The sequence below is a fragment of the Ambystoma mexicanum genome, chromosome 6q (genome assembly GCF_040938575.1).
Source record: "Ambystoma mexicanum isolate Mex_15411 chromosome 6q, UKY_AmexF1_1, whole genome shotgun sequence".
Taxonomy (NCBI): domain Eukaryota; kingdom Metazoa; phylum Chordata; class Amphibia; order Caudata; family Ambystomatidae; genus Ambystoma; species Ambystoma mexicanum.
The window spans coordinates 841131243-841158215 of record NC_090937.1 but is presented as its reverse complement, the minus strand read 5'-3'; the positions used below and the strand labels follow the sequence as shown (position 1 = coordinate 841158215).

The window sequence follows — 26973 nt, the reverse complement described above, 5'->3', positions numbered from 1 at the left end:
TTGCTTAGCCTACCATAACTGGCGAATTTTAGGGTTTTTCGGTTTTACTTTGAACCATAATGTCACGTTTGTAAAGTTTTTTTAGTGAATTTCACAGGTTTTTAGTAGCGCAACTTAACCATAACATCCCCTTAACAAAGTTTTATTTAGTATATATATATATATATATATATATTAGTGCCATTCGTGTCTATGAGTTACAGTTTGTCAGCTTACTCTTGTAATGTCACTGCCCATGGTGCCTCTAAGTATCAAAGACTGATAATGATCATACAATTTTATTTTTTGTGCTGTGTAGATTCAGTGCTGGCCAATGTGCTGGCATTTGCCGGGTCTGAAATCCGGCAACAGATGTCTGGACCAGATCTCGGGACCCGGCCTGCCTCAGCCCCGGCCTGGCGGCTCATTGATCAAATCTTCTATGTGCACGCACATGTAGAGCAGATTACACTACCGAGTACCCAGCTTCATTGAGGGAACACACGCAAAGCTTGGGGGTCTGTGGAATATGCCTGCAAGGATTCTGGTATTTGCAGTCTCAGTCAAGATGCAGGGATGTCACGATTGTACACTCTTGTGTCATGGTACCTTCAGTGTGTTTGTGTTCCTCTGTGGTACGTTAAAGGAAGGGAGGTGTGTGTGATGTCATGAGAGAAGGTTCTGGGAGTACATGGAATGTTTGTGGTTGAGTGAGTGTTCCCCGGGCAGTTGGAGTTATGCAACCTGGGGACATCATACCATCCATGCAGGAAGGGAGACAGGATATAACATACATGTTTTGCCTACCATATTTCACCTTCTGTTTACAAAAGATGGCTTGAAAAGTAAACAAACCAGGGTAAGGTAAGCACACAAATATATAAACCCTTAAATATATTTGAGTGCGTACCTTACTATCTATCCATCTATACATGTTTTTTTATAGGGCCATAGACCCAAAGGCCTCAGGGCGCTCACAAGACAAAAACATTAAGATAAAGAAATGGTCAGCAATCGAAGAGATCAATCTACACCTTTATCAAAAAGGTATGGTTTTAAACTTTTTTTGAAACGCGCTATTGAAGGCAATGTTCTGAGCGTGAAAGAAAGGGCATTCCAGTGAGCAGGAGTCCATGCATCAAAACTGGAGCCGCCAATTTTCTTTAAGGCAACCTTTGGTTAAGACAAAACGACCTCTTTATTTGAACGTAAGGTACATCTAATAGGCACCTTCTTAAGTTCAGAGCAAATATATGTGGGAGCATCAGCAGTCTCACATTTAAACTCCAGAGTGGATGCCTTGAGTTGTAATCGCAGGTTTAAGGGAAGCCAGTGCAATTATCAATGAGCTTCTGATATGTGCGACTGACGTCCCAAACCGCAGACAGCACATATCGCTGCTGATACCTACAAGGGAGAATGTTCCACAACAGATGAATCATATAAGAACAAGAGGAACTTAATTGGGATACATGTTTCTTAAACGTTTGTTGGGAGTCAAAATAGACACCCAATGTTTTTACCCATTCAGAGACTTGAATAAGGCTGCCTGAGATCATAAAGTTACTATATTAGGAGTCCAGTTTATTTACCAAGAATAAGGAACTGTTTTCATAGCATTAAGAGCGAGTGGATTCAATGTCATCCACGATTCTATAGCAGAGACAACTTTGTTTACTCTCTCTGAGTCTTTGGTATAAGATCCAGACAACTCCAGTATGATTTGGGTGTCATCCGCATAGTTAGCAAACTGAACACCCAGGCCATCTAGGAGGTCACATAATGGTCTGGAGTAAACATTAAATAAAAGAGGCGAGCGGCACGAGCCCTGTGGTACGCTTCAAGTTAAAGGCATAGTTTGAGACTGTGCATCATCTTTGACTACTTTTGCCATCCTTGGAACAAGAAAAGATTTAAACCAGCAGCGCTGCTTGAACATTTACCAATCGTTATTAATATATCCGCCAGAAGATCATGATCTACCAAATCAAAAACAGCAGAGAGGTCAAGTAACAAAAGCATTGCTAAACCACCTCTGTCAATGTTTTTTGCTAAATTCGATTTCAGATCCTAGAGGGCCGTCTCGGTGCCATGATTTTTACGGAAACCAGATTGCCCAGGTGCAAGAATTTCATGTATTTCCACAAAAGATTGATATTGGCAACATGCCATTTTATCAAGAACTTTGTTAAAAAATAAAAACTATGGTTTGGGTACTTTTCAGGCCATCTTTTATAAAGAAGAACATTGTTGAAAGTTGAAATCCAAACAGGGTGGTCAGGAGGGGGGATGAGAGTGCAAGTGAGTCTTGAATATTTGCCCAGGAAGTCATGCGACAAGAGAGTTTACAATCCAGGAGACTGGAGCATTTATTTTCCATGATTGTGGAACTTTGCTGCTTTTCAGGGCACAGGGAAAGGATACATGTGGGAGGACAGTGTCGCTTTTTTTCAGAGGGCAGACACACCACCCGATGGGTGTTTATGAGGCCGGAAATCTTGAGTGTTTCACTACCAGGATTTCACCTAGGTTGCATATTCCCAGTGCTTACCCACAAGACCAAAATAAATTGTCATCAAAGCACAACTCATATTTGGATATTTTGTTTCCCAGGGAATATTGCATTATAGATTGCTGGGTTTAAAAGGTGAGGACGTTATATTGCCAGCGTCGTTATTGGAAAGAAGCAGCATGAAGAAATTTCACCATTTTTAAACTATTATTTTGAATATTTCCTTTTTCAGCGGAGTTCAAATACTAGCTCTGCTGTCTCTGAACTCTACCTCCTTGGAACCCAGCCCCTCCACCAACCTCTGTGGGATCCTCCCACCCCTTTTAAAAAAAATGTAATTCCACCACTGTTATAGTAAAACACCATCTTCCACTGTTACCAAAACATTGGAAGGGGAAGGGTGTGAACGCATACATGCCAACCCTCTGGTTTTATGCGGGAGACTCCCGAGTCTTCGGGGGAAAATATTGCTATTTTTCACATTCTATTCACTGACGAACTCTGCCTACCAGGTGACACGGAATGTTAGCACCATGTATGTGAACAAAGCGAATGAATGCAAATGACAACATATGTAACCTCTCACACCGCAGGATGCTTCTGATGGGCTACCACGTCTAACATGACCAGCGAAGTGTAAAGTATAGGCCATATATACAGGAGGGTCACTAATCGCTCCTGTTTAAGCAATCACGAGAAGTTAGTAAGGGAGAGACTGTCAGTCGGCGTAGACTAGAGCCTGAACGTAACGTCCCACTCACGTGATGAGGAGAGGGCGGGACGTTTCCTGGGTCCGTTTCTCGAAAGGGAAGAAACCGCTAGTGGCCACACGGGACAAGCATGGAGTGTGTCTCGGTTGTTTATTACCGGTCCACAGTTACTACTAAAACATAAGTTCAGGTACGTAATGTTTCCATCTGTGTACGTTGCATTTTATTAGATCGCGGGAGATGGTTTTGGAGCAGGGTGGTTCCTTTCTCTCAAGTGGTAATAATTGTGAACTTTATACTGGAAATCTTACTGCTAGAATGCCTTATTTCGCCTTCTAACTACTGCTCTGTTCTACAACTATGCTATCAGATGACGGTGCGCATGAGATTTCTTGTTTTAAACCGTTGCAATCTGGAACGTCCGTATACTTTGCCTAAAGCGATCCTCGGCTACATGTACCAGAATGCATCGAACAGCTGAAGAATATTTGTGTCCCAGGTAGTATGAACTTTTACCTAGTGACACTGAAAACAATATCCAGCAATGCCATTGTCCTCGCTAAATCGTGCATGTATGTGAAAAGACACATTTGATGTTTGACCCACGTGTTTACCTTCAACCTTAGTTTGAATTGTATATGGTACTATGACTAAAAACCTTCATAGGCTCGAGTGCATTTAGTTTACTTTGCATGGTTATGTTCCTGCATAAAGAGGGCATTTTTGGTAGTACTGTAATTGCACAAACACGGGCCGGACCTCTAAAATTAGTTATTTCCATCAAGTAATGCTTGTTTCAAGGACAATTCGTGTTTTATTTATGAATTGCAAGCTATTGTCTTTGGTGCTAGCAAGTGTCTGCTTTCCATGTAAAAACCCAGTTGGCAGTCCTGGTTTTTCACTTTGCATTTTGGGAGTTGTAGTTTCATACTTTAATGGGAAGTTAAAAGATCAAGTCCCGACATGCAACAGGGAAAGGCGGTACTGGCTCAAGGTGTTCCGCATGATGATAGGGGTCTGCAACTATGACAAATCAACTTCTGGGGCACCAGTGGTCCTGGGATGAATATTGGTTTCTAAACCATCAATCAGCCCCACACCTCTAGTACGCCAGAAGGGATCCGAACGGATTGTAAACACAATAAACCTCCTTGTCCTATTTTGGTAATGGCGGAACGGCAGGCTGATCTCTGCAAGGTCGTGGATTGGTGGTTAGTTGCAACACAGCGAAAATACAATTATTACCCAATGATAAAAGGGACTGTCCAGTCGAGGTTGTATTAAAAAAAAAAAAATCTACTTTTTTGTATTATTCAGCAGACAGTTCTAGCACACTTCAACCCTGTAAATTAATGGAGAGGACAGATAGTTTCAAGAAGGAAAAGGGATGCACTCTGGATACTGACAGGAGGGTAGTTGGTAAAGTAATCTCAATAGTTGAAGGATATTGGTTTCAGTATAAAGGGAGCAATGCGTTGTAAAATGTCACTAGGGGCCTCCGGGGAAGGACCAGGGGGGCAGAACCACAATGTACCTTGTGCTTGTAGAGGTTCTTGATGCTCGACCGCTTCAAGTCCATTTCAGAGCACTTTGCAGCTCCTGCGACAGAGTTCAAGATGGGAGACAGCTGCGTGTACCAGGCGGCAGGCAGTTTGGTGAGCAAGGCTGGACGGTATGCTGCAGGCTGGCCTACACGGCGGATCAGGAACGTTATCTCAGTGCTAGTTGGTGGGTCTGAAGCACTGGTCGAGACGTCTCGGACTTGTGAGCGACTGCAGCGGGACAACAGTCAGCGGTGCAGCCGGTTGCATTTTGAGGGGCTTAACTGCCTCAAACATTGCATTAAAAGTAGACGCTGGTTTATGCTTGTTGGTGCACTCCTAGCTTCTTAGCTGGGCTCATGTTGTCCTTTAAGGCGGGCAGCCCAAAGCTAAGGAGTGTGTTGCAGGCAATGGCCTTGTCCTTGGTTTGGTTGAGTGACTCTTTGGCACTTCCCACCTAGGAAGTTTGCTTGCAGGGCACGCTGTGTACTGGCTGGGTACTGTTCTGGAGCTGCTGGAGGGTCCTCTGGGTTCAGTATCTCCTTCTGTTCCCTGGGAGACGTTTAGGGGAGGGATCTTGCTTCCCTCTTGGATTTCCTGGCCTTCCTTCACCAGTGGAAGTTGTAAGGCAGACTGTACCTTCAGCCAGGGTCCCAATGAGTTCTTACTACTCCTTGCAAAGCCTTCAGATGATCTGTTAAGAGGGGGGATCAGCCCTCTTTTAAAGGCAAATGGGCCCCAGTGATTGGTGCACTCTAACCCTACTTTAATGAACCAATCCTGGGTCCCCACCAACAATCTTCTGTTATGCGTGAGGTCATAACCAGAGCGCTTTGCAACAGGAAAGGTAAAGGGGTGAAAACATGTACTAATAAGTCCCACAAATCGTCCAGTCTCTTGTGGATCTACGTGTTTCCCTGGTTATTTGATCTCTCTGTATCAAAGCGCAGGTCTCCCTTGAAATTGTGGCGAGAACAGATGTCCTGTCTCCATCAAATCACTTCCTTCCACCCTCTAAAAGGGGATCCCCTTGTGGGGGGTTGCCTACTGTAAACAGTTGTCCCAGACAGTTCACTGCCCTTGTTACTAAGGGCCCGAGAGCTGACTTCAGATTGACACAGATGCATATCAAAAAGGTGTTGGGTTTACTGCCCCCTTTGTCAGCTCTGTTACCAGGCCTGCTTCAATTAACTCTCATCAGTATGCACTGCCACTGGCAGAACTGACAATGGGCAGGGCGGGTCCATGGAGCCTTTGATATTTAATTAGGCTGGCCATGGCAGGAGGAAGATGTTGCCCTCCTCCTTTTGAGATGCCTTCATGTGCTTTTGGGTGTCACATTACAACTAAATGTGACAGGGGGAACTGCACCTGTAGGCTGTCTCTGCCACCCCCCCCCAAGAGTACACAGGTCTATGGGTTTGTCATGCACTGAGCATAGGAAAATGTTTGCGGGTTAGCCCCAGAAATGGAATGCTGGATGATTCAGAGGTTGATCATCCAGCATTCCATTTCTTAAAAAAACAACAAAAAGGACCAGTTGAGTGCACACCCACCATGCGGAATGGTCGAATTCCTCACAGTAACCTTTGGCTCTCCAGATGTGCTGGACTGCAACTCCCATAGCCACATAGTCAAGGGTGTGGGGTCAGGAGCATCTTAGTCTAAAACATCTGGAGATCCGCAGGTCGTTGAGACATTTGGAATAATATTCTGCCTCACAAGATACTAGGTACACACAGTATGTAAGTGGGAGTTGGTTGTAAATCAGGTTTATCTGCTAGTTTTGGCTACAAAAAAAAGACACTGGTATCATGGGGAATTCTAGTGGGGGCTCTTTCCACTGATCAGCCCAATTTATTTCACTTCAGGATGCTTTCAGGAAAGCTCTCAAAACCTGGCTCTTGCCCCCTAAACCCTCATACACACAGTCCCGAATTCATGCCCATCTCGACTTCTAATCCCCGCCTGGCCTCCCTCGTTGGTGAATTGGACGCACAAGAGTAGTAAGTTAGATGGAACATAGCACTCCTGCTGATGCATTTATGACTCGCGCCACAAGACTGAAACTAATATGCTTTAGACGTACTTCACTCAACCCTCGTGCACTACTTCACATAGAATACAGCTGAGTCCCACAAAAAATTCAGCCCAGCTGTTGACATAGACGCACACCCCTTGCCTTTTGAGATATGCTATATTTGACTAATACTTTGCTCTAGACAGACATTTCCCTAAACCCCCACATGCTATGACCCATAAAATACAGTCGAGTCTCACGTAAACTTGGTCCAACTGTTTACATAGCCTTGGACATTTTGACACTTTGACACAGCACCCGTCCTTTCGCCTTTGCAATATGGGCTGCTGTTAGAGACCTAGCCGTTCTCTACCATTTTCTACCTACCTTCGACTAGGCAAAAATGCAGACCTTTTCATTACAGTTCAACAGCCTACGGTCTTCCAAAGGGTGTTCATCCACCACAGCGCTTCATGGCCATACCAATGGCAGCAAGCTCAATAAAAATACCACCTAACATAACATGCACATAATAGCACTTTTAAAATGGTAAGCACTTCATGCCATATTCCTCCTGATTATAAGCCCTATAATAATAGTTCTTATTCTTACCCAATTTGGTGCTACTCAATATAATGACCCCTGAAGCATAAAAGGCTGTCTGCTCTGCAGTGATTCAAACCCATTACCTTCACAGAGGGAAGAGATGTTTGAGACATTTTGCTGAGCAACCTAAATCACAAGTTAATATGCACATAAGGCCTGCCCATAGAACACCAGCCCATCAGTTGCAATGCTCCGTGTTTGCCCAAGAGTTATTATGCATGCAGTGCCCGTTACAGTGCCACAGGAGGCCTGGCTATTGGTTCTATTTCCTCTGCAATAGGATTGCAGCTGTCCTAGACATGTTCTTCCGCCTCAACCTTCATTTCCTCTGTCTAACCGAAACCTGTATGCCTCCTCGCAATTCTACTGTCGCTGCCTCTCTCACCACTCCTTCCTCCTCCTTCGCCTCATGTTTCTCGCTCCGCTGGTCGTAGCGGAGGTGTTGGTCTCCTCTTCCACCCTAAATACCTTTCATCTACCTCTTCTTTTGTCCCTTCCTACTTTACCTTCCCTCAGCCCATTTCCTTCCTTATTATCTGTAGTCCTCCTGGCCGACTCTCCTCTTTTTATGATGACCTTGACTACCTCATTTCTCTTATCTCCCTTCCCCCCCCCTTTCCCTTCACCTTCCCACTCTTCCCCAACCCTCACCTATTCTCTCCATTCTCGACTCTAACCTTCTCTCACTCTTCTCCTACTCACTCATTGGGTTCCACTCTCTCATCTTTAACGCAACCTACTCCTCCTCACCTGTCTCCTCTTTACCCAACTATCTATCTGACCATACTCTGCTTTCCTTCTCTCTTACGCCCTCCTACCACTCCCCCTCCAAATCTTTCACTTGATGTGACCTCCGTAACGTTAGCCCTTCTCTCTTCCTTGACACCTGCTTCTCTTCTCTTCCACCTCTCTGATTTCTCCTCTCTTCAGGCTGACCTTGCCCTTTCTCCTCTATCCTCCTCTCTCTCTACAAGTCTCAATCAAATTTATCCCCTCTCATCTTTCCGTCCTACCCGTAGACCTTCCCAACCCTGGCTCTCCCCTCACCTCTTATCCATGCGTCGTCTTCTCTGTCGCCTTGAGCGTTGCTGGCTTAAATCCCCACAATCTTTCTAACATAAACCTCCTACTTTTCTTATCACTGTCTTTATGACTCCTGCCTCAAATCTGCTAGGTGCTCCTACTTCTCTAACCTCCTTCACTACCAAGCCTCTCATCCTTGTCATATCTTTAAAACCCTTTCTCGTCTCCTCCCTCCCCACTCCTGATCTCTCTTCTGCATCTCCTCTCTCTCCTTCTGACTTTGCTGACTTCTTCTTAGCTAACATCCTTTCTCTTCGCCAAACAACTGTTCTCCTTCCTATTTCCCTCCCTCCTTCGACCTACACGTCTGAATTCTCCCCAATCACTCCCTCCGATGTCTCTCTCCTCCTAACCAAATCACACCCTACTGCCGCCCCTTCTGATCCCATACCAGCCCTTCTTATTCCTAAGGTTTACCCCCCTCTCATTCCCTACCTTACCTCCTTCTTTATTACTTGTCTCTCCTCTGCCACCCTCCCTTCGGCCTTCAAGCACGCCACTATTATTCCTATCCCGAAGAAGCCTTCTGCCAATCCCCTCCTTGCTTCTACCTTTTCTCTCAAATTCTTGAATGATTAGTCTATTCTCAATTCTCGACCTTTGTCGCTAATCTCTCCCTCCTTCCCCCTTCTCAATCTGGTTTCCGTCCTAAACACTGACCGCTCTCACTTATGTTCTTAACTCCCTCCTTACTGCTAGCTACGCAATCCTAAATTCTCATCCTCCTTGACCTCTCAGCTGCCTTTGATACTGTTGATCACCCTTTACTTCTTAATACTCTTTCTTCCTTTGGTTTTATAGGTTCTGTCCTCAACTGGCTTTCCTCTTACCTCTCCCACCGTTCTTTTGCTGTTTCTTGGGGTGGTCGAACCTCCCCTACTCTCCCTCTGGACTACGGCGATCCCCAAGGCTCTGTCCTTGTGTCCTTCCTGTTCTCTCTCTACACTTCACTCCTCGCCTCCATCATCTCCTTCTTTGGGATTTCTCATCATTTCTATGCTAATGACACACAACTGTTCCTCTCCTTTTCTTCCTTCTCCCCTGACTTGCATCTAAATCTCTCTGCCTGTCTTATTGCCATTAAAAGAAAACTGGATGTCATCTCACTATCTCTCTCTCTCAATACTTACAAGACTGAAGTCTTCTTTCCTTCTTACACACTTCGTCCTCCCTCTCCCCCTCCTTCTATTCATTTCCCACCTTTTAATCTTCCCTTCTCCACCCATGCTCGTAATCTAGACATTCACTTTGACTTTTCCCTCTCCTTTACCCATAATATTTCCCTTACCTCTCGTGCATGTCGCTACCATCTCTTCTATATCTGTAAAGTCTCCTCTTATCTTCCTTGCCACCACACTTTCAATCTCCTCCCTCACCTTTTCTCGCCTTTTTTATTGTTCTTCACTCTTCTTCGGTCTCCCTGCTTCCCATCTCGCCCCCCTCAAATCCATCTACCACTCTGCCATCAGCACCCTTTTTCTTCTCTCTCTCTCTCTGTCTGTCACTCTCTCTCTTTCCACTTCTCTCCATCTACTGACTCACTTTTCTTCTTCATCCTCATTTGTAAATTGTCCTACTTAGTGCTTTATGGGTTTGATTCATACATATTGTTGTTTGCTTCTACAGTTTTTTGTTCGATGTATTCTTGTTGTTTATCTTTAAAGTGATTTGGATTGAAACGCTGTATAAATAAATACAAACACCATGCCCATAATGCCTCCATATTTATACTGTGCCGCAGATTGCCTGTTAGGTACTGTGCACTTGGTCTACCTATAAAGAGTATGTTTTTCTGAAGAAAGCATAGTCACTTGGAATCAAATGACTTTGTGGATGAGTAACAATAAGAATCATAATTGTCAGCTATTTAGCAGCATAACATGCGTCTTTGCCTTGCTAGCCTCTCTCAAAATCACGTTTCCTCGTTTTCACTCCATATCTCTTCCTTGCATGAATGCTCCATAGTTTGCACTGGTGTGTGTGCGCATTTTACACATGAGATCACAATGTCACTCTTTTAATGCTAGTGTACCATTGGCTGTGCAAGTACAATGAAATTCTGCCATGTTTGAAACTTTTATTTGACCTTTACTGTAAACCAACTTTGTAATAAGAGTCAAATAGTGTCCCTGTCCATCACTCGTCGCTGGGTGGCAGTGCTGCACCAAACACAAAGTGGGTTTATGGCGATTTGCACCATTTTACAGAATGCGAGGTTAAATATCTTGTCACCTGTCGCAATGTGTGGAGTGCGTTTTTCTTAAGTAGAGTATTTAAACTAAGTTACTCAACCTGAAGCTCTAACAGGATTTTATAGAATTTGTGATTCGTGTGGTGAATATGCCTCCATTTGTTGCTGAATACATATGGATGAGAGGGTGAATATGGCTGTATGACGGGGCACAATCGCAATTTGCATGCTACTAGCCAGACATAGTCATTCCCCTTGCAATTCTCCTGTCACTTTTTTATTTCTTTTTAATATTGGTTGTACTTGTCCTTTTCTATCTTTTCAGGCTACGAACCTTCTCCATCATAGCCCTCATTTTCTCTCGCATGGATTATTGTTGTTCTCTTTTTAGGTCTCCTTGCTTCTCATCTCGACCCCTTCCTTCAGTCTATAACTCTGCTTGTCATCTTGCCGCCTTCCTTCAGTCTATCTGCCTTCTTTTCTCACTTTACTCACATTCTTCTATGACCTCTTCCCTGCTTTCTATTTCTTTTTTACTGTTTCACTCCCGCTTTCTTTTTCACTTCCTCGCCAATGTTTACAGGAGCATCCATGTCTCGCCCCACTGTCTCGCCTCACTCATCTCCTTCTATTCTCTCTCGGTGCCTTTCATCCCCATCCAAGCATGCCCTTATTGTTCCACAACGCCTGTGCCTCATCTAGCTTCTGTTCTCTCTTTTAGCCCCTAAGCTCTGGCATTTTCTTGTCTATTCATTCATCACCTTCACTCCATATATTTAATTCTCTACTAAAAACCCATCTTCTTTCTGCCTTCTGCAACAATTGATTCATCTTCTCTTATACTTTGCTATTCTTCATCAATTTTGCCTGATGACTGTTAGTTTAATTAGAATGTACAGCGCTTTGGCAAAAGCGCTGTATAAATACGAATTACAAATACCCCAAAGGTGATACTTAATCCCCTACTAGAAGCCTGACATTTCTTAAAGATATTCTGAAAGTGCCCAAACTGGTTGACCCATGGAGTCTGCACCATTGAGAAAGAAAGAGGCATTGCATTTCTTTCCCTATACCTTTTTTTTGATTTGAGGACCTCATCCCATAACTCGTTTAACAAGATTTCCGGCGCTGCGATTGATCAGACTGCAATCTTTTATATATTTTGCTATCCTTGTGAATGTGAAATTGCCCTTGAAAAGGTGGCAGCTGCACAAAACGACCAGAAAAATAGACCTTTATAGAAAACATCAGGAACAAACCAGAAGACATTTCTGCCATAATCAACCAGTAAAGATTTAAACAAGTGTTCTGTTTCTCCATCTCCTCTGTGGCTAATCACCACAAGCAAGTTAATCTAATGGCAAATTTACTGTAAAAACATGAGGCTTAAAAATCAACTGCTCATAGTCTCAAGGCAAGCAATTTGAGTATACGGAATGAAAAAATAAAACATGTTTTATCCAACATTAAGATGGGAAGAAAGATGGCAAGTTGCAAGCTACTTACCAGTCATAAAATGCACTCGCTGCCTCAATGCCTAAGATTGACACAGCAGACTACTTCATTTCGGCAAGAGTCTATTCTCACTAGCCAATGTCTAGTAGAGGGGGAAATGTTGTGGGCTGATGTTAAACACCTAAAAAAAAAAAAAAAGAAGAATCATATCCTACGTTTAGAAGGAAACATGAAGAACTGAAAACCACAGCAGAGGCGACTGTCAAAAAATAAAAAGTATGCAATAATTTACTCTGAACCCGTTCCCTGAACTAAAGCCTATTAATGTCTTTCTAAGATTGATAAAACTAGGCAAAATACCATCACAAGTCCATTATACATTTTTGGAAATGGTAAAATCAGTAGAATCAGTAATGCTGTGAGGGTCTCCGGCTGGGACTTATTTTGGTTTCATGTGTAGATTTCACCCTTACCATTGCTCTTGTCTTTAATTGCTAGATCTGCTGGTGCGGTCCAAAGGTCTCTTTAAAGAAGCTGAAATGGTGGTTTTCCCTAAACCTGCAGTCAACAATATCACCTGACCCGCCAGCTACCATCTAATAGGGTAGTCCCCCTGATCAGGCCTTGTAAATTCTTTAAAAATCCCACTAGACTTGCAGGGCAAGGGCAAATTCCTTAATTTACATACTCAACATAAGAGAAAAGCACTTGGCCCATGGTGACTGGTGACAAAATATTTACCACTGCTTTTTGTAAAATGGTGCATGTTGCCATAAACACAATACATATTTGGTGCAATGATTTCAAGCATGCACAGTGAAACATGTATTTGCCTTTACTGCAAACAGTGTGTTTGCAGAAAATGCAAAATATGTTTCTAACATCCCCATACTGACCAGCACGGTTGAGTATCGTGCAAATGGTACTTGCCCTTCATAAAAACTACTCAACAATGCTAGCGGGCTAGTAGATTTTGTGAGCTCTGCTGATCCTTTGATTTAGTGCTCCCATTCGGAGCAGGCCAGTTTTTCTAAGAGAGAGGGAAAAGGATCTCCCTGAACAACAAAAGACTGGTTTGTCCAGCCATGCCCAATGCCTCAGCAGCAATCCCCACTCAAGTCTTATGTTAGATAATTGCTATTACAAGACCTTTACAAGATGGCTAATGGCACTTTATGAAGCCCAGGCATCTTGCTAGGATATAGGTGAACTCTCGCCTCTCACGGTCATTCTCTTTATATAGGGGAGAATGTGCGCTTAAATGCCTGGTACCTCCATTATTTCTTATTTCACTTGAACCCCCTGCATCTCTCATTCAGATAACTCTAGGTTTTCAAGTGTTTGTTTTGCAGGGATTTAGGTGAATTGATGTGGGTAGAGGAGGCTATGTTCTGTGCATCCAACTACGACTTCTATCCCTGCAATGTTGCATGTCATCGGTTCCTATGTTCCTACTCTAAAGCCTTTTAGGTGGCTTTTGAGGGTGGGGAGGGGAAGATGGGGGGGGGTGCGGGGGGCTCCATTAAAAAGGTTTTCATCAGATAATCTATTGGTCTCTCCAGATGTTAGGCAGCTAGGGTATACAATGGGTTGGATGGTCAGTGAAACGCATCAGAGTACGCTTAACAAACCTACAAATACAATGAATACGGATAACAGGGGCACACATTTCAAGTTGCAAGCTACTAGCCAGCCATACAAAATAATAAATGACTCGCCCTCTCAATTCTACATAGCACTCCATTTTTACTAGCCATAACTCAATTATCACTAGCCACTGGCTAGTGCTCAGTGCACATTTTGAGCCCTGCTTGTAAGAACTGTAAATAAAACTGAAGCAGCCGTTTCAAATTAATTTCCTGGTTGGGTAGGATATATTCTGTCAAAGTTACGATTGCATCGTGGTTCGGGAAGCATGTTAGAATAAACATACCAACTATAGGAGTGCATAAAAAGCAAAAAGTAGTAATAAGCTTAGCATACTTAAAGAAAGGAGTTTGAATCTCACCAACATTAACGTTCCCACCAGACCCTCCTACTGAGGCAGGACTGTAAGTGGTATCGGAGAAAGAACGATCTACCTTCCCCTCCAAGATGGCTTGAATTAGAAATATGGTCCACCTATTATTTCACTTCAGTATATAATTTATGAACAAACTGACGCATTGCAGCATCACTTGTCATCCCATCAATTGGAAAGGTTCTAATTAAACTACACTCCACCAATAATATAAAAATCTAACACACAGTTTGCTTGTTTTTATGGTATAAGGTAAACCTAACTTTACTATGTTTTGCATTTGGCCTAATTGTGTAAGGTAGCCATACACGGCATTTGGCAACTGCAAGCACTAACCACGTGTTAGGCAAGATTGTATGCAGTAACGCTCAGGGAGACTACACCAGTCTTGTCCTCTTGGTATTAGCTAACCCAACTATTGGTATAGGTCTGTACTACACAAGCTGGTAGAGTGACTGAGCAGCCAGACTGAGCAGCCAAACTTGTCTCAAGAGAGGTACATGTGAGCTGTAGCATCGAAATCCATACATACAAGTATCCAAATAACACTTATACTCAAGGGTTTCTAGTAAAATAATTATTTAACAGTTAGTTTTAAATAAGCCTTGTGCAGCGATAAAATATATATTTCAAAACGGGTTCTCGGAATCAAGATAAGCAAGTAGATACTTGTTAGAGATGATTCATACACACTTCCTACACCCTGAGGTGTCTTCAATTACTAGGACAGTATTGTTATTTTATATATCACTTTTGTACTTGGTGAAATTCTGAGGCTGTGAAAAGGTTAATGGATGGAAAAAGGATAATATGTTCTCAGAGCATGTGAGCACTTTTAAAATCCAGCCCCCTCCCAATGAAGTCTAGATAAAAACATTGTCCAGCAATAACAGTTTCAAACAAGTTACCACCTATGAGGGACCGTTGGAATCAAAGTCAATGGGACAGAAGAGTCTGCAGGGAGCCAGCACAGCCAAAGTCAATTTGAACAATGTCTATGTAGCCGAGACACTTCGTAGATAGCACAAACGTCTTGCACAAAGTTTGAGAGTTTGTTGTAGGAAATCACTGCTGGGCCACAAGCTGTTGCACTTGTGAAAAGTTAGAGCTAGAATAACTCTGTAAGGGCAGTTACTGCAAAAGCTCAACTGAGACAAGCAAGCTACAGACCACGAGGTAAGTACCCCTTAGCCAGAACAGTACCTAAGATTAGAAGAAGATCCAGCTGCCTTCTTTCTTGGTTGCAGACTTGCAGATCCTATGTTCTTGGGCCTCAGTCATGGGGACAAGAGAGAGGACGCCTGGAGGACTCCTGCACAGCAGTTTCGGAGTTCGGTTGCATCTACGTTCTCTTTTCATTTCAGCTGCATTGTGTGGTTTCAGCTGCCAGTCAATAGAACCACAGTGGATCCTGGACACTTGATGGATTTTCTTCGCTCCTTGAGTCCAGTCCAGAGGTGAGGTAACTCGAGCTTGGGTAGTCCTGCTTCGGGAGGGTCCTCGGGATCTTCCTGGAACTCTGGTCCGGCTTAAAGACGATGCACTCGACTATGAATTTCTTGACCCCAGGCACTCGATTCCAGCAGCAACAAAGAAGTACAGCCAGTTGGGAAATATGGTTGTCACGGCATTGGTTTTATGGCAGTATGATAACCTTCTTGCCAAATGACGGTATATCATGGTTATCACAGTATAGTGGAGTCAACTAATCTTAAATGTCATGAATTGTCAGCATTTTGAAACTTCTCTGCACATTTAAAGCTGATCCTCCAGGAATCTAAGGCGGCTGCAGATTTGGTCTTTCATGGCGCTCACTCATTGATCGCCTTGAATGAAAGAGTGACTAATGGAAGTGTTTAAAATGCACATTTTGAGCAATGAGCTTGCTGCTGAGTCACGGGTTATCGCTTTGAAAATTGGCCTTGACCTGCATTATTTTGGAACCACATGGCATAGGCATCATGACCCCTCGCTGCGATGATCAGTCAGAAAAGTTTGTTTTGATAACGCTTTATCCCATGAAAGGGAGAAAAGTCACTCATGTGAGGGCTGAAAGCCCATGTCATTGTGTTTCTTTTGTCAAAATATAGCCAACACACACTCATCGAAAGGTTGCATATTGATCAAATTACTATAGCTTGTTTACCATCTGCCATTATAAAGGTCTGATGTTGGAGCCACCACTGACCATGTAATCCTAACAGGACAGCATTCAGTGGGCGCTGTTAATTTCTTTCTTGGTTCTTGCAATACATGTTCATTTACCTTCTTAAAGATAGTGGCAAAAAAACCTTTGAAAATGACAGCTAAAATACATATCGGCACAAATACCACAGCCCCCTCATTACCATTTTCCCCAGGTCTGAGCGCATTAGGACCCTGGTCATGTGAGTTGAGACGGAGGAATCCTTTCATGGGTGGTGTCACAAATTGAGGCTAGACCTGAGAAATATCTCACCCCCATTGATCTTGATACTTAATATTGAATGTAGAATCTGTCCTGCCTGCTTGAGTCCAGTGCCATATGCAGAAGGCAGGTGAAGGATCAAGCGAAGCAACAACTCTACTGCCAATGTGTAAATCTACACGGAGGACACTAGGGAGGGGGGCCGTTTATATATTAGCAAAAAGCCCCGATAGGCCCAGTGTTCATACACTCTACAGAGCTGACTGTTTTTGTGGACATGCATCAGAAGGGCATCCAGTTCATTCGCCCCTTTGAATTCTGGGATGTGTAGTTCCCCATCTTCCAAATTGGTGGGAAACTACAAATCAGCTGTCCTTTAACCTGACTACTGATCACAGAGAAAGAGCGGTCCCATCATCTTAGCTGCATATACTAATGTGGCCTCACTTTCCCTATGCTCTTGTCTGCCAAACACCACATCCCACAGTGCAAGATCCAGAATGTGCAGCACTTGCTTACTGCAGCCTTTCCAAATCAGATTGAAAAGCTCACTTAATAGCTGCAGGCCCTAAAACGGTATACCGGTATAAACAAAGTGACGGTTATTATAGTTCAATTAAGCTGTTCACAGTATCTATAACGGTATACCGTTACACCCCTATTGGGGAAGGTCTTCCCGAAAAGTTTGTCTTGGGGTTAGTTGGTCCCACTAACCCAAGGGAAGAAGTCGTCCTCTCTGGAGCTTCTCTAGTTGATTCGGAAAAGCAGTTTCAGCTCTGCAGCAGAGCTTCACCGGGGCACTTCAAGGCACCAGGAGGATGCACCAAGCGTCTCTTCACGATTCCTTTGTCAGCTGTTTCATTCCGTGGTTGACTGTCTTCTGTTCAAATAGCCTCGCCTTTTATGCAGTTTTCTCCCATTCATGCACAGCCTAGCTGTCACTCACACAGCAGGGTGACTGTCCTGCAAGGACAGCCCGCCAGCCACTCAGCACTGGGTGCCTTCAAGTTACCAAGGAGACTAAGGACCGGGAGTTTAGGACACCTTCCTCGCTTCCTGCCCTGCCAGACACACTGGAGCCAGAGGCAGGTTTCGGCACGGAATCCCGCCAAATGCAAAACGAACACAAGGGTTAAATCTGTTTTTTCGCACAGAGCAAACCCCAAGAAAGACTTCACCAACAAGAAATGACACTTTTGACAAAATGGTGACCCATGGGTGCTTACACTGCAGCTGAGGGTTCAGCCTGCGGTAGAAAAGCACAATGGTAGGAAAATTAGACCACTGCCACAAGCCATTAAAAGTTGTGAAGGTAACAACATTTTTTTACATCAGTAAGTAGAAAAAGGAGCTACTAAGTAACCCCCCAGCACTCCACATAATATGGTGTGTGCCCGGCTCTTCAAAGGTAAAGGTTAAGTAATAATTTCACTTTACTACTCTTGGGAACTGTAGTACACCCAAGAAAATGTATTTAAACCTTAAGAGAAATCTAAAGGATTTCTCTAGGGCACTGCACTGACGGTGCTGTGAGTCACCATACAAAAAGTAGATGCATATGGAGTTTGCCACATTCCAAAAACAGAGAGAATAAAGAATCCAAATTGGGTCAAAAAAACATGAGAGATTGAGAAAACGGTCTCACTCACTCAAGGATAAAAATAAAAAAATCCTAAATTCCAGCAAAAGGGCTGGGGTTCTCTAAGGTTGAAGGGGAATTAGCACAGACATGAGAATTCTCCCTAACACTCGCCCCCCGCACCCTCCCTCCCTGCCCCAGTCTAAGGGACAGGAGGATTTAATCCACTCCTGGATGAATCTCCTAATCCAGTCGGTCGTACTTTCTGGAGAGACCATCAGCATTTTGGTGATTACACCCTGACCTGTTTTCTATGGTGAATTGAAACCCTTGAAGGCTGATCACCTTAACGATTTAGGATACTCCGCATTCATCTGCATTAACCATCTCAGGGGTTGGTGGTCTGTCTGAATAACAAAAGTAGAACCATGCAAATAGGGCCTAACCTCCTTCAGAGACCACACAATGGTAAAACACTCAAGTTCAATAGTTGCCCACCTTGTCTCGCTGTCCTTCAGTTTCCTACTGATGAAGCAGATAGGGTGTTCCCTGGCTTTCTCATACAGTTGACTCAAAACTGCACCTATCCCTATATTAGAAGCATCTGTCTGTACAATGAAGGATTGGTTGTAGTCGGGAGCTCTCAAGACTGGAGCTTGACAAAGGGCTTTCTTTGGTCCTTCAAACGCCTTAGTGCACTCCTCATTCGACTTGACCTTCTTGGGGAATTTGGGTGACAAGATAAGCTATGGTCCCATAGTTCTATATGAAGTTCCTGTAGTAACCAGTGAGACCTAGAAAAGCTCTCACTTGGATCTGAGAAGTAGGTGTGGCCCAGTCTTGTATAGCTTGTACTTTGCTAGACAATGGCCTTATTTCACCTCCTCGCACCTCATGTCCAAGGTAGACCACTTTACTCTGACCATTTTCGGCAATCGCTACCCTTTATGGTCATGTGGGCCTGTTCAAGAGCCTGCAAAACATATCCAAGGTGGTGAAGATGTTCTTCCCAAGTGGGGCGGAAGACTGCAATGTCATCCAAGTATGCCATGCAGAAGTCCTTAATCCCTTTCAGAACTTGATTCGCCATCCCCTGGAATGTAGAAGGTGCATTTCCGAGTCCAAAAGGCATAATCTAAAACTGGTAGAGGCCTCCTGGGGTAGAAAAAGCAGTTTTGTCCTTGGCATGGTTTGTCAGAGCTATTTGCCAATAGCCTGAGGTCAGGTCAAATGTACTGAGGAACTTGGCTGAACCAAGTTTGTGCACCAGCTCATATGTCCTGGGTAATGGATGGGCATCAGTCGTTGTGAGTGCATTAAGAGCTCTATAGTCGATGTAGAATATCATCTCAATTCCTTGGTTCCTGCTTTTGGCACTAGTATAATTGGACTAGTCCATATACTTGTATAGGGCTCTATAACCCCAATATTCAGCATCTTCCTAACCTCTTCCTTTATGTGGGATCTTACATCTGACATTCTGTAACCCCTGCTTTTGACAGGGGGACTATCACCCGTGAGAATATCATGCTGGCCCAAAGGGGTCAAGCCTGGTGTTAGTGAGAACAGGGAGGCAGACTGATTTGACAAGACGTGCACTCATCCTGTTGTTGCAGAGTCAGATCTGAAGAGAGTTGTACTCTTTCAATTGTCTCATGAGGGTTGTCCCCCAAGGAGATCTGGGAGAGGCTTGCTCTCCTCCTCTTGATCAGAGACTAGAAACAAAGCTCCTGGTTCTGGTCTGGAAACGTATGCCTTCAGACAGTTAGTGTGATAGACCCTGGGGCCTCCTTGGGATTGCCCAAGTCAAATAAGTAATTGACCTCTCCAAGTTCACCCACAACTTTGACGGGTCCAATCCATTTGTCATGTAAGGCCCTCTGCCTTGTAGGTACCATAACTAGTACAAGCTGGTCTGGAGTGTAAACCACCATGTTAGCCTTCTGGTCATGCCAATGTTTGACCAGAGCCTGACCTGCTTTCTAGTTATCAGAAGCTTCTGTCTTCATGAGTGCTATTCTCGAGGACATAGCAACTCTCACTGGCTTGACGGAGGGAGCCCTCTCCAACCCTTCCTTGATCAGGACCAAAGGGTCTCTAACTGGATGACCATATAGCAGTTCCAAGGGGCTCAACCCAACCCCTGCTTGAGGGACATCTCTATAAGCAAAGAGAACGCATGGCAGTAGAAGGTCCCACTTTCTTCTCATGCTCTTCATAGTTTTGCTAAACCTCTCCACCAACCCATTGGTTTGGTGATGGTAGGCTGTTGAGAACGTGTAGGTTACTCCACAGTTTTTCCACATGGTATGCATGTAGTGGGATAAAAGATTTAACCCCCTGCCACAGATCACCTCCTTAGGAAAACCTACCCTGGTAAAGATACCAAGGAGGGCCTTAGCCACTGCCTGAACAGTAACAGTTCTCATAGGTATGGCTTCAGGATACCTGGTAGCGTGGTCTACCACATCCAATATACATTGGTTGTCTGAAGAAGTTGGAGGGTCTAGGGGACCAGCATTGGCAATCCCCACCTTCTCAAAAGGGACTCCCACCACTGGGAGGGGCACTAAACGTGCCACATTCCTGGCTCCACTCTTATCAAAAGTCTGACAAGTGTGGCAGCTCTAACAGAACTTTTCTACATCAGCCCCCATCTTGGGCCAGTAGACATACAGAGATAGCCTCTTTGGTCCTCTTGAAACTCTAGTGGCCAGCCAGGGGGTTCTCACAGGCTAACTGTAAGAACTGTGCTCTCACTTCCTGGGTCACTACAGGTCTCCTGGGATAGACTCAGTAGGTTCACTGTAGAGGAGACCATCCTCGCAGTAAAGCCTATGCTTCCCTGGTTCTTCCTCTTCCAGCTGGGAAGCTGTCTGTTGGTGAAGACCCTCTAGAGAGGGACACTTTTTGACCTCTGCTGAAGTCTGCCCTTGAGGGTCCACCTTTTGCAAGCTAAAGTCTGCAGCTCAGGATAGTCTTTAGGATCCAGATCCCCAACACAGGGAAGGTTTTCTTCGAGCTGTGTTTCAACAGTAGCTGACTCTTCTGAGTTTGGGTGATCTACTCCGCCTCAGCTGGCCAAGGGGCCACTAGAGTGACCTGAGACTTTCCTTTTGGGGGATGTCCTTGTCCTGAGAACCAGTTTAGGTCTAATACCTTTCATTCTCCCAGAGATCTTGGGTTTCCCCTATGTCTTTTTCTTTGGCTTGGAAATAGAAGGGTGGCCTTCCTGTGGGCTGGGGGTAAGAGGAATTTCCTCAACCTTCCACCGAGAGTCTTCCAAGGTTTCCTCTCTGGCCAATCTTGTTTGCTCCTGCTCCCTTTTACTGGGAGACATGGAGTACTACATGCAACTCCAAGAGTTTTCAAATCATTCCCCAACAGGACTCTCCCAGGCACCTGATTTTGTACACTGACAGGTATTCTAACAGTCATATTATTGCAATGGGTAAGAGCTGGCAGTATTGGAACCATTTGGATTGGGCCTCCTGCAAGTTGAGTGGGTCTTTTGGTGCCTTAGCCACATCCTCTGGTTTGAACAAACTTTCATCAACCACTGTAATGCTTGCCCCAGTGTCTCCAATGGCAGTGGTCTCCTGACCATTCACAAGTACACTGTCCTTTTAATATCTGTTTGTGTTATCTAGTATGGAGTTGTACACATCCGCATCCTGTTGTTCCCACAGACCCAGGGACAATAAAGAAACACTGGCTTGAAATCCAATGGGGTCTTCAGCCAGTAATTGAAAGTTACCACTTGCCATATGAACTTCTCCCTCAGGGATGAAGGCTAAGGAGGCAGTGTGGACCCCTGACATCTGGGATACCCATTCACATGATCAGTAGACCCACATACACAACATTTTCCAAATGTTCTTTGGAATGTGGGTTTCTGCTGTGCTCCCTCTGGTTTATCACAAGAGGTTTCACTAGACCCACCGGGTTTCCCATGGGACGTACCCTTACTATGTTTGTGGCCCTCTTTTGGATGGTTGGAATAAGCATTCTCTTTTGCCTCTTTCTTGTGCTGCTTCCCCTCTTCCTTTTTGTGAGTTGATCCAGAGTCCTTGTGAGTGGCCCTGTTGGCTACCCACATGTTAGCAGCCTGTGCTCACTTTTTGGGATAAAGCGCTTTTGAATCAGCCAAGTGCTGCCTCAGCACAGGAGAGCAGGCATCAAAAATAGATTCTAACAAAAACGGATTTATCATTCCTTCAAAGGTGTTCACTCTGTAACCCTTAACCCAACCATCTACATTCTTTAAACACTCGCATACCCACGTAGCCCAAGGGGTAACATCAGTCTTTTTGAAGGTCCTAAACCTCTTAAGGTACTGGGACAGAGTTTTCCCAAATCTGGCTATTAATGCCAGCTTCACAGATTCATAACGCTTTCTCTCAATGGCACCCAACTCCATTACAGCATCACAGCTATTCAGAGGGAGCCTAGACATGAGCCAAGGGATTAAATCATTCCCACGGATTACTTGAAGACCATAGGTGTATTTAAACATACCCAGCCAATCCAATACATCAACTTTTGATTCCTATATACTCACTGCTTCTTTGGGCAGGCAAGGCCTCTTGGTACTTGCAGACCTAGAGGACCCTGGGTAACATGGCTATTTTAGCCTTGATAAAGACCTTGACGGTCGAAACACATGTCGGCACCACTTGAAAACAATGTTAAACACACCTTTTTTTCTGTACTAAGAACAGTGAACTCAACAAAAAAGTGATTTAACCAATTAAAAGCAAACAAGAATAAATGAAATTTGTGGAGTCTACCTGCCTTGTGGAGTCTACCTGGGAAAAGAAGTCTCTCTGTATGAATTCCAGCACAAGCGCCAATTGAGTAGAAACTAAAACCAAGCTTCCAGGACAGACATATTAGGCACCACGTGCACAGGCCTTCCAGTTTCTACCTACCAGCTGCCAGTGAACTTGAGATTTGAAATAAAAGGCGCAGCAACCCACAGTTCCTAGTGCTCAACAAACCCTGTATTGATCACGTACTGAAGGTGCAATGTGTCACCATACCAAAAGTAAGATGCCCATGGAGTTTGTCAGACTCCAAAAACAGAAAGAGAATACAGTATCCAAATCGGGTCAAAAAATACATGAGAGAGTGAGAAAAAGGTCTTACTTACTCCAGGATAAAAAATAAAAGTCCTCCAGCCCAGCAAAAGAGCTCGGGGTCTTTTAAGGTGGAAGAGAATTAGCACAGAAATTAGAATTCTCCCTAACACCACACATCCCACTAGGTAGACTTTTGAAGACTAGCCAAGTGCCACTTTTAGATAGAATTGCTACGCGTCACACTTAGATCTGTGAAGATTAGTTTCATGATCCCAGTAAGTGAGCACATTTCCCATTCAGGCATGCAGGAGAAGCGAGGTACATCAGTCAGCAGGTCAAAAGTGGGTACAAGTCTGGCAAACATGGCATTTGTACCTTTCATAGCATATGCTCCCATACCCTCTCATAGTGCTTACAGTGGTCCCGTACACTAAACATGGCTGCCGCCAGATCCATTGCTAACTTATATCATGCTCTATACTTATTACAGAGGGAGCTACTCAAGCCCTGCCTCCGCCAGAGCACTCGCTTTGCGTCTTCCCTGCTGACAGTGGGTAGCGCTAACGGCGTCTCTCCTCACAGAACCTGTCAGGAAAAATCGGAGACATTAGTTTTCACAGAAAAACCAACAGAATTCCATAGTTATTGAAAAGATTTACCGAAACCGGTTATCTTCTAAGTAGTTTTTCAGTCTGCTGTGTTCGTTCTTAGCCTCAGCATCTTATGTCAGACGTTCTCTCACAGCCTCGACATCTTCAAGCAGCATTCATTGTTCACAGTCACAGTACATTCAGCAGCCATCGCATCTTCCGAAGGTATTTTTCCTCAGCTTTCCGAAAACCTGCGGACAAATAAAGTATTTAATTAACGAACGAACTTGATATAAAATAAGAAAGAAGTTTAAATAAGTTTACGTACCTGAAGTTTCTTCAAGTTTTCACCGCTCAGTTATTGCCACACTCTTCCGCAAAAGGCTGCAGTTACTCCGCATAGACGAACTTACTCTAGTTGAACATTTCCCCATCCCGAGTAACGTCAGTCATCCCGCAGCCATTAGACTCTGAATTCCGAGAACCTGCAAGAAAAAGGGAAAATATTTGAAAGAGAGATCTCTCCAATGTAGGGACTATTCCAAATCTAAAAGGCTATAGTATTTTCTGCAGATACTTACCCAAGACAAATTCTGCAAAAGCAAAGACATTATAAAGGCAAGAGTCTATTAAACACCTCAGCCTTACAAAGTTAAAGTTTCTTCATTCCAACGTGCCCCTGTATAATAACAGGATGGAGAGCTCAACAAACATAAACACAGGTGAGAAGGGAGGGATTACCAAAAGCACACAGTTATACAGTAACCTCTCAGAATCAGGTATTCTAGCAGTTCTATTGTTGTATTTGTTGTTTATACAGAAAAGGAATCTTAAAAGTGTCCAAGTAACGGGTTCACAGGCTGAGAAGGCATTACGCTCTCGAGGAGTCCAGGTAATCATTACAATTAGCCACAAGTCACACTCTGATTTGTGTAGTTTAGATTAGCTACGAGTCAGTTAGATTTTGAAATTAACCAATGCATATCACTAGATGGGACTGTGAAGATTAGCCATGCGTCACATTACATAGAATTGTGCAGATTAGCCACCTAGAAGAACTGAGAGAGTAGTTAATGTACTAACCACCCACTCCTGCTCCGCTGCAGCATGCTGCCCAAGCACTGTACATGCCCAATGGGCTAGCCAAATTATACACAAACGCACAAGCAACATGAGCAAAAAAAAATCCCTGACACTGGACAGTACCCATATGGATACAACAAGCCAGTGCGCACAACCTAAATACCAGACAATCTACACGTAAAGCACACAGACACACTCCAACATAACAAACATTCACATAGAAAACAATCCAGGCATTGTGCCTTTCCCGTACGGATACAACAAGCCAGTGAATGCCATCAACCATCTGCAAAACATAAACATATGTAGATGTACCCTTGCTCGTGAACAATACTTAAGGTAAGAGTTGGGGTGGGCCAGTTCAAATATTAAAGCTTGTCCAAAAACTCGCTTTAGCAAAGCGGTTGGTTGCTAAATAGCAGATCCAATCGGTCAAAGACATGCACAAACCATTCACTGTGTTCAGAAATAGATAAATGCAAAAAACAGAGATTTATGTTCTCATACGAACTAAGATATAGTGCATAGATTTAAAAAAACAGTGCTGTGGAGTACAGCATACATGTGCAAAAACAATATTGATTCATCATGACATTACTTAACAAAAGAAAAGTGTAATATATACAACAACCAAAAAGCAAAAACAAATAAACAAAAAAACCAAAAAAGCATAAAAAACTGTATGGTTAGTATACAGATAGGTTTCAATAATTTCATTATTGTTTGACAATATACATGTTCATATAAGTGAAGAAGTGTTATTCTAAATACATCCAGAATAAACAACTAGAAAGAGATAGGAGGGACTAAACAGTTTCCCAAATCTCATTAAATTTCCTAATTTTTGGGTAATTCCTTTTTATGGTTGATATTTCTTCCAATTATAACAATGAAATGTTCCAGGGTCTTGGGGAAAACAAGATATATTTTAGGCCAACGTGGCAGAAACTGTAGGTACAGAATCTGGTGCAAAGAGGAAACAAACTAACAAGTGTTCCCAGTTCGAGTCACGTTTCGGCGGATTTGCATCAAATTGCGTCCGCCTTCATCAGGGCTCCGCAGGGGCGACCCTGTAATGTATGTAGAGAAAACTCCAGTGAGTATAGTAATGAGGAGCCAATCCTCAGTAGAGCATAGTGAAACACAATACAGATTCTCAAAGCACCCTGCTGGCAGCTTACCTGCAGGTGCTTTAGATCCCAAGTACTCTTTTCTGAATCACAGAGGGGCCAGGGGCTGAGCATTAGATTATCCTCCGATGTACTCCTGCTGGGAAGTGTGGACCCTTGCAGTCGAGGATAAACTCTACATCACGATGCTGTGTACAGAGTAAAGAGCAAAGAAACGGGATAGTGCGTGAGGAACCAGTGCCTAAATCCACACTGCTAGTGGTGGAAAGACTTTAAGGCAATGTATAAACAGGGAATTAGATTCCACAATGATGTTGCAGGAGTATATTAAAAAAAATGCAAAAACTGGGTACCTGCTGATCACGTCAGGGTGATTCACTGCATGGAGAAAAGGTTGGAGGTGCTATTGGTATTCTCCCTCTTAACTCCGGAGCAGCCAATAGGTTGCTTAGGTCCGATCCTGGAGTGGTCAGGATAACTGGGCAGTGGAAAATGAGAAACAGCGGAGAGGACATGAAAGAACTGGGCAGTTAATGTGAGCCAGTGGTAATCTGGCTGTAAAGCATTCATCTATGGGGTTAGGGAGCGTGACCATTCAAAAAATAATGCAGGAGAAAAGTATATGTGAAAGTGCACTGTCAAGAGATTAGTGTGGCTATATGGAGATGGCACAGATAGCATTAGTAGTGCATCGGAAGTAAGAAAGCAGTCCTCCAAGTAGGTAGACACTGTCTGTGCGGTGCCGTGATAGAGTTCGAGGCAAGAAAAATTATTTAATGGATGCATGTTGAGGTGACCACCGGTGTACATTAGAATACATCTGCAGATTTATCGCGGGGACAGATAAGTTACCTTTCGTGGTGCAAGCACTCACGTGCGTCTCCACATCAGGTGCTGGCTGGCTGCGGTGGACTGCTGCTGAGTGTGCTCAGGACGAACGCGGGCGCTGGGAGCCAAGGTCTAAATTAACGCGTCCCTAGTAACCA

At 43.9% G+C, this 26973-nt stretch overlaps 1 protein-coding gene across 3 annotated transcripts in view; it reads left to right on the top strand.

Moving 5' to 3' along the window:
- The first annotated feature begins 3254 nt into the window (after nt 1-3254).
- Nucleotides 3255-26973, top strand: part of NAF1 (nuclear assembly factor 1 ribonucleoprotein) — a 732295-nt gene continuing 708576 nt past the window's right edge. For 2 of the 3 annotated variants that reach the window (XM_069631362.1, XM_069631364.1), the window contains exon 1: nt 3255-3391. The gene's annotated coding sequence lies outside the window, so the exon portion shown is untranslated. Of the gene's footprint in view, nt 3392-3567; nt 3701-26973 lie in introns of those variants that run through there. The other variant, XM_069631363.1, reaches the window with a different exon arrangement.